Raw genomic sequence first — 13,131 nt, forward strand, 5'->3', positions numbered from 1 at the left:
TGTAGTCATTTTTTATTTTTATTATGGCTAGGGGCCTCAAAAGCTGGAAGTGGCCCGGGCCTCTCTGGACCTCTGAGACGGCCTGGCTGTATGTATAGTTTGCAAATCCTTCCAGTTAAAAAGTGCTCTATTAATGTAATATAGGTGTCTTAATATTCTGCACTGGCTGTATGTCCCCCACTTCCCTCTTGCTGGAAGGAATCAGAAATGCTCAGTTGTGTGTTATAGGCCTTACGCTGTTAACAGGAAACAGATATTCTCCTTTAGTTCGAACAAGGGGCGCCTGTCTTCTTAGAAAAGGAGAATCTGAGTTCTCTCTCTGCTGGCTCTATAAAGTTGGAAGAAGTAATAGGATTGGTGTACTCTGTGTAATGCAATTAATTATCCCATTCTTTGAAGCAGCCAATTGTCATGTACACTCTCAACTTTCATTAAATAAAAGATGAAGTCTTCAAGCTTTACCAGAGGTGAAAGTAAGCCGGTGTGGTCCGGTACGGCGTACCGGCAAGAGCCAGTATGCCGTGCTGGACCGCGTTGACTTCCACGGCAGGGATTGAAAGGGCTCTGGGCTGCCCGCGGCTGCGGGCAGCCCAGAGCCTGTTAAATCCTGGCCACGGCTGAGATTTAAAGGGCTCAGAGCTCCCCGCCGCTGCGGGCAGCCCAGAGCCCTTTGATTCCCGGCCGCGGCTCTGGCAGCTGGGCTGGGGCCAGGGTTTAAAGGGCTCCTGGCTTCCCTCGGTGGCAGAAGCTCTGGGCCCTTTAAATCCCTGCCCCAGCCCCGCAAAGCTCAGGGTTCCCTCTGGCGGCCAGAGCCCCAGGCCCTTTAATTTGCTCCTGAGCCCCAGGAGGCTCCCAGCCACTTCTGCAGCTGGGATCCCCTGGTTGATTTAAAGGCTCTGGGTCTCCCAGACACAGCTGGTTCCCCAGGGCCTTTAAATCTTGTGAGGCCACGCCTCTTCTGGATGAGGCCATGCCTCTTCCGGATGAGGCCACACACCCCTCAGGACTCCGGCAGTACCAGTAAGTCCTGTAAGTTACTTTCACCCCTGGGCTTTACCCTTGTGAAGACAACATTCAAAATGTGACCTGAATGTCATGTGATGCAGCGTTGTTCACCTGAGTCTGCCGAGAGCCTGAAACAGTAGATCTAGGATTGATGGGATCTGCTCCCGTTGGAATCAATGAGAGCTTAACTCTGAAACCTAATGACGACAATTTCTTTGTCAGCATTGTTAACTCTTTAATTGCTGATCCCTTCAGCAGAATCTTTGTGCTTGTCCATTGTTGGATGTAGTGGGGGAAAATGATGAATCATGTGCCAACAATTTTAAAGTTGCCTCTACTCCTGCCCAAAAGGAAATGTCTCCTCTCCCAAGCACTGGTGCATAGACAGGGTGGATTGAACAAGGATGCCAGGGAGCTTGGGGTCAACACACTATAGGGCCCTTGTTCCCACTCACCTTAGCTGCCCCGTGTGGAAAACGTGATGCACTTAAGTGGCAGTGGAGGGGGATGGAAGGGCAGTGGGCCTGGGGAGTGACAGAACAGGGCTGTCTGTGGTCCCCCAGGGCTGCACTCATTTCAAGCGGCAGCGGATGCAGACAGAGGGCAGCATGTTCTTGGCCACCTCAAAACCTCAAGTGGCAGATTAGTGCCCCGAGCAGGAGAATCCCAGCAGCCTCTGCTCCTGGGCAGGAAATGCCTTCTTCGTGAGTAAGGCAGCTCCCATCCAGCCAGACCTGTCTAGCTCAGTGAGAACAGGGCAGGCCCTCGAGGGAACACCCCCAAGGCTTTCCTGCCAGCGTTTCAGTCCATGCCACTCTGCGGCAGTACCTAGCTCGGGTATTTATCAGCTCCCCATCACTGCAGTAGCTGAGTGCCTCACAACATCCCCATCAGGGAGGGCCGGGCGCTCATCCCCATTGTACAGATGGGCAACTGAGGCCCAGAGAAGCTCTGTGCGGTGACGGGGTCACACAGGGAAGTGCAGCAGAGCAGGAATTCCTGAAGCTTTGGGCCACACTCTAACCACCGGGCCACCCGTCCTGACGGGTTTGGACATCCCTCAGCCATCAACTTATGCTCCAGAGCCAACTCCTTCCTGGCTGGTGAAGGCCAGGGGGAAAGAACTAGGCCCGCTCCTGTGGAGATTGTCAGAGCCGCCTTGGTGGAGGGCAGGCTGCCTGCTCCCCTAACCAAAGTCTCTGTATTTCCTGCGCTCCAGCCCCATCGCTCAGCACGGACGCTCTGGCCAAAATCTCCCTCTATCACACCTCCCGGGTTTGGTCAAGATCACTCCCCATACTGTGGGGGAGGCAAGTCCCACTGACTTTAGTGGGCTCTTGACCAGCCCTCCCATGGGCTGACGGGGAGAGCGTTGCATTGCTCCATAGGTCCCCTGGCCTACCAGGGACCAGTTCTGCTGTGCAGATGACACGCAGTGCGAAGATTTCTCTGCCCGTGGCATCAACTCGGGGAGAGCCGCCTGTGCAGACTGACTGGGCAGGAGACTGCCACATGCACATGCTCCCCTCGTGAGAGAGGAAGGACAGGTGCCCGGTCAGGAGCCGAGGATGGCAGAGGCCAGTGGTTGCACCAAAAAGCAAACATAAAGAAACCAAACCTCCTTTTTGTATTTCCCCTTAAAATTGCACACCTGAGTTTGGTGTTCTGACCACATGGTGAAGGACACGGATGGTGCTGGGCATCTCCTGCTTGACATGTGTTTGAGAAGACGAGTGAAGAGAGGGACCACTTTGCTATCAGTCCTCGTAGGAGTCACAGGATGTTATAAGGGACCAGCACCCTGCTGGATTTGCCATTCGTCTCCCATTAGTGCTCGCCCAGCTTGGGACCTGAAACCTGACAGATTTCCAGGGGAAGCAAAGAGCACATTTTTAACAGGGAGAGGAACTAACCGTTGGAACAATCTCCCAAGGGCTGGGGGAGGCGTCTCGATGCTGGAAGAAATGCTCTGGCCCACCCAGAAGTCGTGGGCTTGATGCAAGAACTGCTGGGCAAGGCTCTGTGGTCAGTGTTATGCAGGAGAGCAGGCGAGTCGGTTAAAAAGGACTCTTGTATTGCTGTCACGCTGCCTATATTGCCCCTCCTGCCATCAGTCCCTCCCCGACCTTTGTTTCACCACATCCAGGTCACACTTCTTGTCCTTCCCTTCCAGGCCCGTCCTGGCTCTGAGCTCTCCTCTCTTCACATTGCTGGCAGCTCCCTCCACTCCAGTACTGATGCCAGCCTTGTCCTTTCCTCAGGCAGCATCTCCGCACACTCGTCCTCACTGTCCCTTCTGAACCAAATAACCTCGTCCTTCAGCACCACCCTCCCACCAAAGTCAGCCAGTTAAGAATGACAGGAAGGGCATATGGAAATAGTAGGTGCTAATTGCTACATGCAGGAAGCCACTTTCAGGGCATAGCAACAACTTGATTGAAACTACGGATAAACAAACCACACAAAATACCCTCTGCTCACATGCCAATAGCCGGTGATCGATGGATCTCATCTGTCGATTACACAGATGCTGCTTTTATTATATAGACTTCTCAGAACAATGGATACTGACCTCATCTATAATTATCAGGAAATAAATTGCAAATGTCTATACATATTAAAACAGAAGGCTGGCCATACTTGGTCAAACTAACGGTCCATCTAGCCCAGTATCCTGTCTTCTAACTGTGGCCTACGCCAGGTGCCCCAGAGGGAAATGCACAGAACTGGACAATTATCAGGTGATCCAACCCCTGTAGTTCATTCCCAGCTTCTGGCAAAAAAAACCTGATATTAAAAGAACATTAGGATGGCAAAGTAAAGCACTCAAAGATTAAGAAATGGCAAGAATTAGGATTGTCTGTGGAATGTTAATTTGGCTTCCTTGCGCATATGCATTATGATACACACTATTTTTTCCACAGAATGTTATTTCAAATATAAGGGGGGATTTCATGCAATTTCTTAAGTGTTTTAAAAATATATAATTTGAAAACAAACAAAAACGTCATCACACGGACCCCCACATTAGCAGAGTTGAGAGCTTTAGCTCCACCATTCTGTCCTACACTACTTGAGCTAACACAGTAACTGGTAGGAGTAGAAGACTGTTGTATTCTATGTGGACCTGACAATAGAGGGCGATGGAGAGACACACAGGTTCTCAGTGGGTTTCACAGCTATTTGCTAGGGAGCAGAGGAATAGTGAGACTCAGGAATAATGGTTCTGTAGGGCAGCGATTCTTAAAGTCGGTTCGCTGCTTGTTCAGGGAAAGCCCCTGGGCCGAACCGGTTTGTTTACCTGCCGCGTCCACAGGTTCGTCTGATTGTGGCTTCCACTGGCCGTGGTTTGCTGCTCCAGGCCAATGGGGATTGCGGGAAGCGGTGCGGACCAAAGGACATACTGGCCGCCCTTCCCACAGCCCCCATTGGCCTGGAGCAGCTAACCGCGGCCAGTGGGAGTCACAATCAGCCGAACTTGTGGACGCGGCAGGTCAACAAACCGGCCCAGCCTGCCAGGGGCTTTCCCTGAACAAGCAGCGGACCAGCTTTGAGAACCTCTGCTTTAAATTCATCAGGAGCAAGAGGAAGAGGAAGATGAAAGAAAGTGCAGATCCTCTGCTTAGCGGGGAAAGGAGAGCTAATAAATGATGATATCAAGAAGGCTGAAGGGTTTAATATCTGTTTTGCTTCAGTCTTCACCAAAAAGGTTAATTGTGACCATATGCTCAACACATTTAATATTAACAAGAAGGGGGAGACCCGGAAGGAACACAAGCCAAAACAGGGAAAGAACAGGTTAAAGAATAGAATATTTAGCTAAATTAGATGTATTCAAGCTGGTAAGGCCTGACTAAATTCACTCTACCGTACTTAATAAACTAGCTGAAGCAATCTTGAACCATTCACAATTATCTTTGAGAACTGATGCAAGGCAGGAGAGGTCCCAGAGGGCTGAAGAAGGGCAAACCTAACACCTATCTTTAAAAAAGGAAACAAAGAGAATCCAGAGGATTATAGACCACTCAGCATGACTTCAATACCTGGAAAGATACTGGAACAAATTATTAAACATTCAATTTGCAAGCACCTCAAGGATAATGGGTTGTAAGGAATAGCCAGCATGGCTTTGTCAAATACAAAGCGTGCCAAACCAAGCTATTTTCCGTCTTTGACAGAGTGACTTGCCTAGTGGATGGAGCAATGCTGTAGACGTGCTGTATCTTGACATTAGTAAAGCTTGGTGGTTTCTTATCTTGATATTAGTAAAACTAAATATATAATCACCATAAAAAAAAACAGTAAGAGGACCCAAAAAAATGCCACCATGGCTAACCAGTGGAGTAAATGAGGTGGTTAGAGACACAGAGACATCATTTAAAAACTGGAGCTCACATCCTAGTAAGGACACTAAAAAGAGCTTGAACTCTGGCAAGTCAAGTGGAACAGTATAAGAAAGCAAGACAGAAACAATTTGCAGATCAGCTAGCTAAAGACACACAAACTAAATACAGCAGAAAAATATTGTAAGTACCTCAGAAGGAGGAAGCCTGCCAAACAGTCAGTGGGGCCAGTGGACAATTGAGGTGCTAAAGCAGCACTCAAGGAAGATGAGGCTGTTGCGGAGAAACTAAATGAATTCTTTGCACTGGTCTTCACTACAGAGGATGTGAGGGAGAGTCCCACACCTGAGCCATTCTTTTTAGGTGACAAATCTGAGGAACTGTCTCACATTGAGGTGTCAGGAGAGGAGATTTTGGAACAAACTGATAAATTAAGCAGTAATAGGTCACCAGGACCAGATGGGATTCACCCAGGAGTTCTGAAGGAACTCAAATATCTAATGTCAGAACTACTAACTAGGGTATGTGACCTACCACTTAAATCAGCCTCTGCACCAGATGACTGGAGGATAGCTAATGTAACACTTGTTTTTTTAAAAAGGCTCCAGAGGCGATCCTGGCAATTACAGTTCAGTGAGCCTAACTTCAACACCAGGCAAATTGGTTGAAAATATAGTAAAGGACAGAAAGTATCATAATGCCACTATAGAAATCCATGGTCCACCCATACCTTAAACACTGCATGAAGTTTTAATCGCCCCATCTCAAAAAAGATATATTAGAATTCGTAAAGGTACAGAAAAGGGCAGCAAAACTGACTGGGGTATAGAACAGCTTCCATATGAGGAGAGATTAAAAAGACATGGATTGTTCAGCTGGGAAAAGAGACAACTAATGAGAAATATGATAGAGGCCTATAAAATCATGAGTGTTATGGAAAAAGTGAATAAGGAAGTGCTATTTACCCCTTCACGTTACACAAAAACTAGAAGATACCTGATGAAATTAGGATTGTCAACCTTGTAATCACACAAAAACAAGCACCTGTGCCCCGTCCCTGCCCTGCCCCTTTTCTGAGGCCCCACTCCTTTTCAGAGGCCCTGCCCCCACTCCTTCCATCCCCCCTCCCTCTGTTGCTCACTGCCCCCCACACACTTTCACTGGTCTGAGGCAAAGGATTTGGGTGCGGGATGGGCTGAGGGTTCTAATTGGGGTGCAGGCTTTGGGGTGCAAGAGGGGGCTCCAGGCTGGGGCAGGGGGTTGGGGTGCAGGGTGGTGAGGGCTCCAGCTGGGGGTGTGGGTTCTGGGGTGGGGCCAGGAATGAGGGCTTTGGGGTGCAAGAGGGGGCTCCAGGCTGGGGCAGGGGGTTGGGGTGCAGGGTGGTGAGGGCTCCAGCTGGGGGTGTGGGTTCTGGGGTGGGGCCAGGAATGAGGGCTTTGGGGTGCAAGAGGGGGCTCCAGGCTGGGGCAGGGGGTTGGGGTGCAGGGTGGTGAGGGCTCCAGCTGGGGGTGTGGGTTCTGGGGTGGGGCCAGGAATGAGGGCTTTGGGGTGCAGGAGGGGGCTCCAGGCTGGGGCAGGAGGTTGGGGGAGTGTGTGGGGGGGTGAAGGCTCCAGCTGGGGGTGTTGGCTCTGGCATGGGGCCTGGAATGAGGGGTTTGAGGTGTGGGAGGGGATTCTGGAATGGGGCAGAGGGCTGGGATGCAGGAGATGTGTGAGGGCTGTGGCTCGGGATGGGGCTGGGGATGAGGGGTTTGGAGTTCAGAAAGGGGCTCTGGGCTGGGCCAGGGGGTTGGGGTGTGGGGGAGTGCGGGGTCCTGGCAGCGCTTACTACAGATCTGAGGAAGCAGCCACCAGGTCCCTGTGGCCTCTAGGTGCATCAGCAATCAGGTGGCTGTGCAGTGAGCATTGCTTTTGTGCCTGCAGGCACCGCCCCCTGCACCTCCCATTAGTCATGGTTCCCAGCCAGTAGGAGCTGCAGTGCTGGTACTCAGTGCACAGTCAACCTGTGGAACTCCTTGCCAGAGGATGTTGTGAAGGCCAAGACTATAACAGGGCTCAAAAAGAACTAGATAAATTTATGTAGGACAGGTCCATCAATGGCTATTAGCCAGGATGGGCAGGGATGGTGTTCCCAACCTCTATTTGCTAGAAGCTGGGAATGAATGACAGGGGATGGCTCACTTGATGATAACCTGTTCTGTTCATTCCCTCTGGGGGAACCTGGCATTGGCCACTGTTGGAAGACAGGATACTGGGCTAGATGGACCTTTGGTCTGACCCAGTAGGGCCATTCTTATGTTCTTATGTACTTGGGCAGGAGGCAGCGTGCAAAGCCTCCCTGGCCGCCCATGCACCTGTGGGCCGCAAGGATCTAGAGGCCACTTCTGGAGCCATGAGGAGCTAGGGCAGGCAGGGATCCTGCCTTAGCCCTGGGCCCCTGCTGCATCGCTGACTGGACTTTTAACAGCCGGGTCTGCAGTGCCAACCGGAGCTGCCAGTGTGAAAACCGGACACCTGGCAACCCTGGATGAAATGAATAGACAGCAGGTTTAAAACAAACAAAAAGAAGTACATCTTGACACAATGCACAGTCAGCCTGCAGCACCTGCTGTCCTGCATCTAGCTCTGGGCACCACACTTTAGGAAAGATGGAGACAAATGAGACAGTCCAGAGAAGAGCAACAACGATAAATGGTGTTGAAAATCTGTCCTATGAGGAAAGGTTTAGAAAACTGGGCACGTTTAGTTTTGCGAAAAAAGACTGAGTGGGGGACCAGATAATAGTCTTCAAATATATTAAGGGCGGTTATAAAGAGGACCGTGAACAATTGTTCTCCATGTCCACTGAAGGATGGACTAGAAGTAATGGGCCTAATCTGCAACAAGGGAGATTCAGGGGAGTTAAGTTCTGCAACAGGCTTCCAAGGGAGATTGTGGAATCCCCATGACTGAAGGTTTTTAAGACCAGGTTGGACAAACACCTGCTAGGGCTGCCCTAGATTTACTTGCTCTTGCCTCAGTGCAGGGAATGGGCTAGGTGACCTCTTGAGGCCCCTTCCAGCCCCCCACATCTATGATTTAATCAGTATTGCTCAGCACAGTCAGCACACCAGGGCCCGGGCGCAACCCTTCTATAACAAACCAGTCTGCAACAGAGGCCAGCCATTTCTATTGGCCAAGGCGTTGTCATTATAAACCACTGATGCCGGAGGGGATGGAGAATTACTACATGTCTGAGCCATCCAGAGTCCAAGCCTCGTACATCTCTGATTCAGGTATAGTGACATCAGCTCCACTGGGGTTTCCAGGAGGAGCATAATACCCTGCATGCTTCAGCTCCTTTCACTCAAACTTAAGACAGTCTCCTCGCTGTCCTGGCCAGGTGAGCTGGACCGGAATCATCTCAGCAGTGTTCCTAAGAGCCACTCTGGTCACTTTACATCTTGACAGGGACTATTAAAGGGCAGTAAGTAGTCTTGGATCTAATACTAATAATGTTGTCAGAATACTGGGGCTGAGATACCACAGGCATGGGGGCATTATAAAGAGACAGACCCGCTCTGCACACCAGCCATTCATTCTGTAGCCATTATAACTTGCCAGAAAAATTCTAGCACAGAAAGGTGGCATCTTTCCCATCAGAGCTCTGCGATCCCCCCACTGCCCAGCCCTAGCATGGCAGGAAAGACACAAAGCCTAGAAGGGAATCTCTCCTACACAGATTTCATCCAGATGTTGCTGGGCTTCTTGTTCCATTCCGGCCGTGTCTCCCTGCCCAGCTGCCTGGCCCAGATGTTTTTCATCTACCTGATGATCATAATGGACTCTTCTGTTCTCCTGATGATGGCGCTGGATAGGTACGTCGCCATCTGCAAGCCGCTGCGCTACATGAACATCATGTCCAAGAGCCTGCTGGCAATGCTGACCCTCACTGCCCTGATCCGTGGCATCTCCATGGTCTGCCCCGTGGTCGTTCTAGCCTCCAGGCTGCCTTTCTGCCAGTCCAACGTCATCCAGCATCACCACATAGCCCTGGTGAGCCTGCCTGCAGCAGCACATCCCGCAACAGATTCTTGGGCATGGTGGTGGCAGCCGTCATCATCATCTTCGATACCGTCTGTATCCTGGCCTCATACACCTCCATCGTCCACAAAGCCCTGCAAATCGCCACAGGCAGCCTACGGCGGAAAGCCTGGGTGCTGCAGGTGATGTTCTTCATGTAGTCTTCCTTCCTCTCCTCCTCCATCATGTACCGGGCTGGCCAGGCCACCTCGCAGGACGTGCATAACCTGCTGAGTGCCATCTACCTGCTACTCCCATCCACCATCAACCCCATCATCTACGGCGTGAGGACAAAAGAGATCAAGCAGCATGTCCTGAGGTCCTTTGGGAGAAGGCAACTCACCAGTGCTGAGCCACATGAGGTGTTTCCTGCTTGGGATGACAAGGCTCTGCCCTCCGCTACCAAGAAAGGACCTCGGAGCTGCCGCAGGGGACATTGGAGGATAGATGTGTAACTGGTAACAGAGAGATTGTTCCTCTGCAGAAGCCGAGCACCTTCAACTCCCCATGACCGCGCTGGGAGCTGGAGGCACTCAGCACCTTGCAGGGTTGGGACCTTCAGAGCTGACAGACCATACATCTGATCACACTGATGCACCAAGCTGCCATTGCTCTACACAGCAGCCCAGTGATGCATGTACAAGGCGGCTCTGGGACTGCGCACGTTGAGCACCCAATGATCTCAGGACCCCTTCCTGGAACCAGCACGCTGTTCCTTACTGTGTGCAAGGCCCTGGAGCAGCTCTGCCTGTTATTTTAGTCATACAGCTGCCAACATTTGCTGGGGTCTTTACAAACAGCATGTGACGGAGACCCAAGACCCAGAGAGCCTCCACACCAATTAATTAAATGGAGAACAGGATCATCTTCGACAGTAAGGCGCAGACAGGTTCCTAACATTGAGAGAGAAAAGTCCCTTTCCGGTTTACAACATGTGAGGAGATGAGGCAGAAGAGACAGCGGGATGCACTGGGTCTCCTCCCAGGCCACTGCTGTGAACAATGCTTACACCATGTTGCCTGAAATAACTGAGAACAGTCCGGGTTGGTTCTTCCCCCTTGCGCTCGACACCCCACAGCTCCCGAGTCCAGGGACCTCACCCTCTTGCCAGAGCAGGCTCTAGAACAGGAGTAGGCAACCTAAGGCATGCGTGCCAAAAGCGGCACACAAGCTGATTTTCAGTGGCACTCACACTGCCCAGGTCCTGGCCATCGACCTGGGGGGCTCGCATTTTAATTCAATTTTAACTGAAGCTTCTTAAACATTTAAAAACCTTAGTTACTTTACAGACAACAATAGTTTAGTTATATATTATAGACTTATAGAAAGAGGTCTTCTAAAAACGTTAAAATGTATTACTGGCACGCGAAACCTTAAATCAGAGTGAATCAATGAAGACTCGGCACAGCACTTCTGAAAGGTTGCCGACCCCTGCTCTAGAACTCTGTAAAACCACGCTTGGCGTGTTGGCTGAAAGCAGAACTGTGACTAGGAAGCCAGTCAGTCTCAATGCAGCAGGGCCTAGACTGCGGGCTGCATAATTCCGCGTTCTAAAAGGCCTTCCAATGTCCTGCAGGTGGGAAGAAGGGAGCGTTTCATGTTTCAAGAGTCAAAACAGTATGTCGAGTGTGTTCTGTGTAATTGTGTGCATTTGACTGGGGTTGTATTTCTTTGCCTTCTAGGCTACTCTGGTGGACCTAACAGGAGAGCGCTCAGTTTTTCCAGGTCCAGTAAATCAGTGCTCGGTGTCAATAACTTAGCCATCTCCATTATTCAAAATTGTAAGAAGCCCTGCTAGCCATCTGAAGCTACGCTAGGGACGAAACTGGCACAGTGTCTGTATAGCACCCACCACAACAGGACCCCAGTCCTTACTGAAGCTTCTGGATGCTATAGCAATATATGTATTAAATAGTAACCATCACGCAACAGTGTTTTATGCGGCCCTCTTGGGTTTTAACGTAAATGGCAGGGGAAATATTCTGCTTAATTAAGGAACACTGGGCAGTCATGGTCTTCTCTTTGGGGTCAACCTCCTTTTCCATAAGGAGCAAGGATGAGAGTTTTGTGCAGGGGGTTTATAGATCACTTTAATAAGCCATAAATCCACTCTCTCTGCTCAGTCCATAAGTTTTAGCCCTTGTCTGCACTAGTTTTGTTGACAAGTCAGCGTTTGTTGACAAAACAATGGAGCTGTAAACAGTGAAATGTTCCTCCCACCAATGTAACTCCCTGGCTATGCTCACATCATAAACTACCTTGAGAGGTGTAGGACTCACGTCAGTTTAGACCAGGGGCGGGCAAACTTTTTGGCCTGAGAGCCGCATCATGTTTCGTAAATTGTGCGGAAAGCCAGTAGGGGAGGGGGTCGTGGCCCAGCCCCCAACTCATATCTGCCTCCCCTCCCCCAGGGACTCCTGCCCCATCCAACCCCTCGTTTCCTGACGGCCTCCCCAGGACCCCTGCCCCATCCACACATCCCCAGTCCCTGGCCAACCCTGGACCCCCGCCACCACATCCAACCCTTTCTCTCATTCCTGATGGCCTTCTCAGGACCCCTGCTCCATCCAACCACCCCTTCCAACCTCCCCCCCCCAACTGCCCTCCCAGGACCCCTGCCCCCATTCAACCCCATTCCCCCCCGACCCCTACCCACCATGGCTCCAAGGAAGCTGGAGCCAGGCTGCTCCCCCAACTCCACTGCAAGCCGGGCTGCCACCCAGGCTCCCTGCTGAGATCCCTGCTCACCCTGTGCTCCTGGATCCCCCCCGGGAGCATGGCAATCAATTGGACTCAGGATGTGAATCGCGGATGGCTTTACCCCTGCTTCCAAGCTGGGGGCAGCTGGACTCCCAGTTGCAAGGAGCCAAGAGCCCTAGCTCTGTCACCCACACTGTCCCACTTCAGTTGGTGGAAGTGCTGCTGGAGAGGAAGTGCACCACCAACAAGAGGGTCGTGTGGACATCAGCCACCACAGTAATTAATGCAGTGGCTACAAGTCGACTAAACTCGCCAGCTTGAATTCTGCAGGTGTTGTGCAGGTTTCCATTAAGGATGAGGACAGACAGGTCAGATATAGAGAGTGATTGCTTTGTGAAGTGTTCACCCACAGGTGAGATGGCGTGACTGGACAAGTGCTAACAGGCCACTTCACCTTCAACACTCTCCTGAAATGTGTTTACTCTAAACGCTGGGGTCCCAACCCCCAGTTTGAAAACCCTCAGGGAGTCATGAGGTTATGTGGGCGGCTACAAACTGTCAGCCTCCACCCCAAACCCCGCTTTGCCTCCAGCATTTATAACGGTGTAAAACATATAAAAAAGTGGTTTTAGCTTGGTGGGGGGAGCGGTCACACTCAGATGCCTGCTATGTGGCACTAGAGGAGGTTCTGGAATTAGTTGATATACCTAACAGTAACAAGTCACCGGGACCAGATGGGATTCACCCAAGAGTTCTTAAAAAACTCAAATGTGAAATTGCGGAACTACTAACTCTGGTTTGTAACCTATCCTTTAAATCAGCTTCTGTACCCATTGACTGGAAGATAGCTAATGTAACGCCACTATTTAAAAAGGGCTGTCGAGGTGATCCTGGCAATAAGTCTAACGTCAGTACTGGGCAAATTAGCTGAAACAATTGTAAAGAATAAAATTGTCAGAAACATAGAAGAATATAAATTGTTGGGCAAAAGTCCACATGGTTTCTGTAAAGGGAAATCATC

At 50.8% G+C, this 13,131-nt stretch overlaps 1 pseudogene; it reads left to right on the top strand.

The window, feature by feature from the left end:
- The first annotated feature begins 9,023 nt into the window (after window positions 1-9,023).
- LOC115648189 lies at window positions 9,024-9,857 on the top strand (annotated as a pseudogene).
- Window positions 9,858-13,131: the final 3,274 nt, after the last annotated feature.

This window comes from Gopherus evgoodei, chromosome 1 (genome assembly GCF_007399415.2).
Source record: "Gopherus evgoodei ecotype Sinaloan lineage chromosome 1, rGopEvg1_v1.p, whole genome shotgun sequence".
NCBI classification, from domain to species: Eukaryota; Metazoa; Chordata; order Testudines; family Testudinidae; genus Gopherus; species Gopherus evgoodei.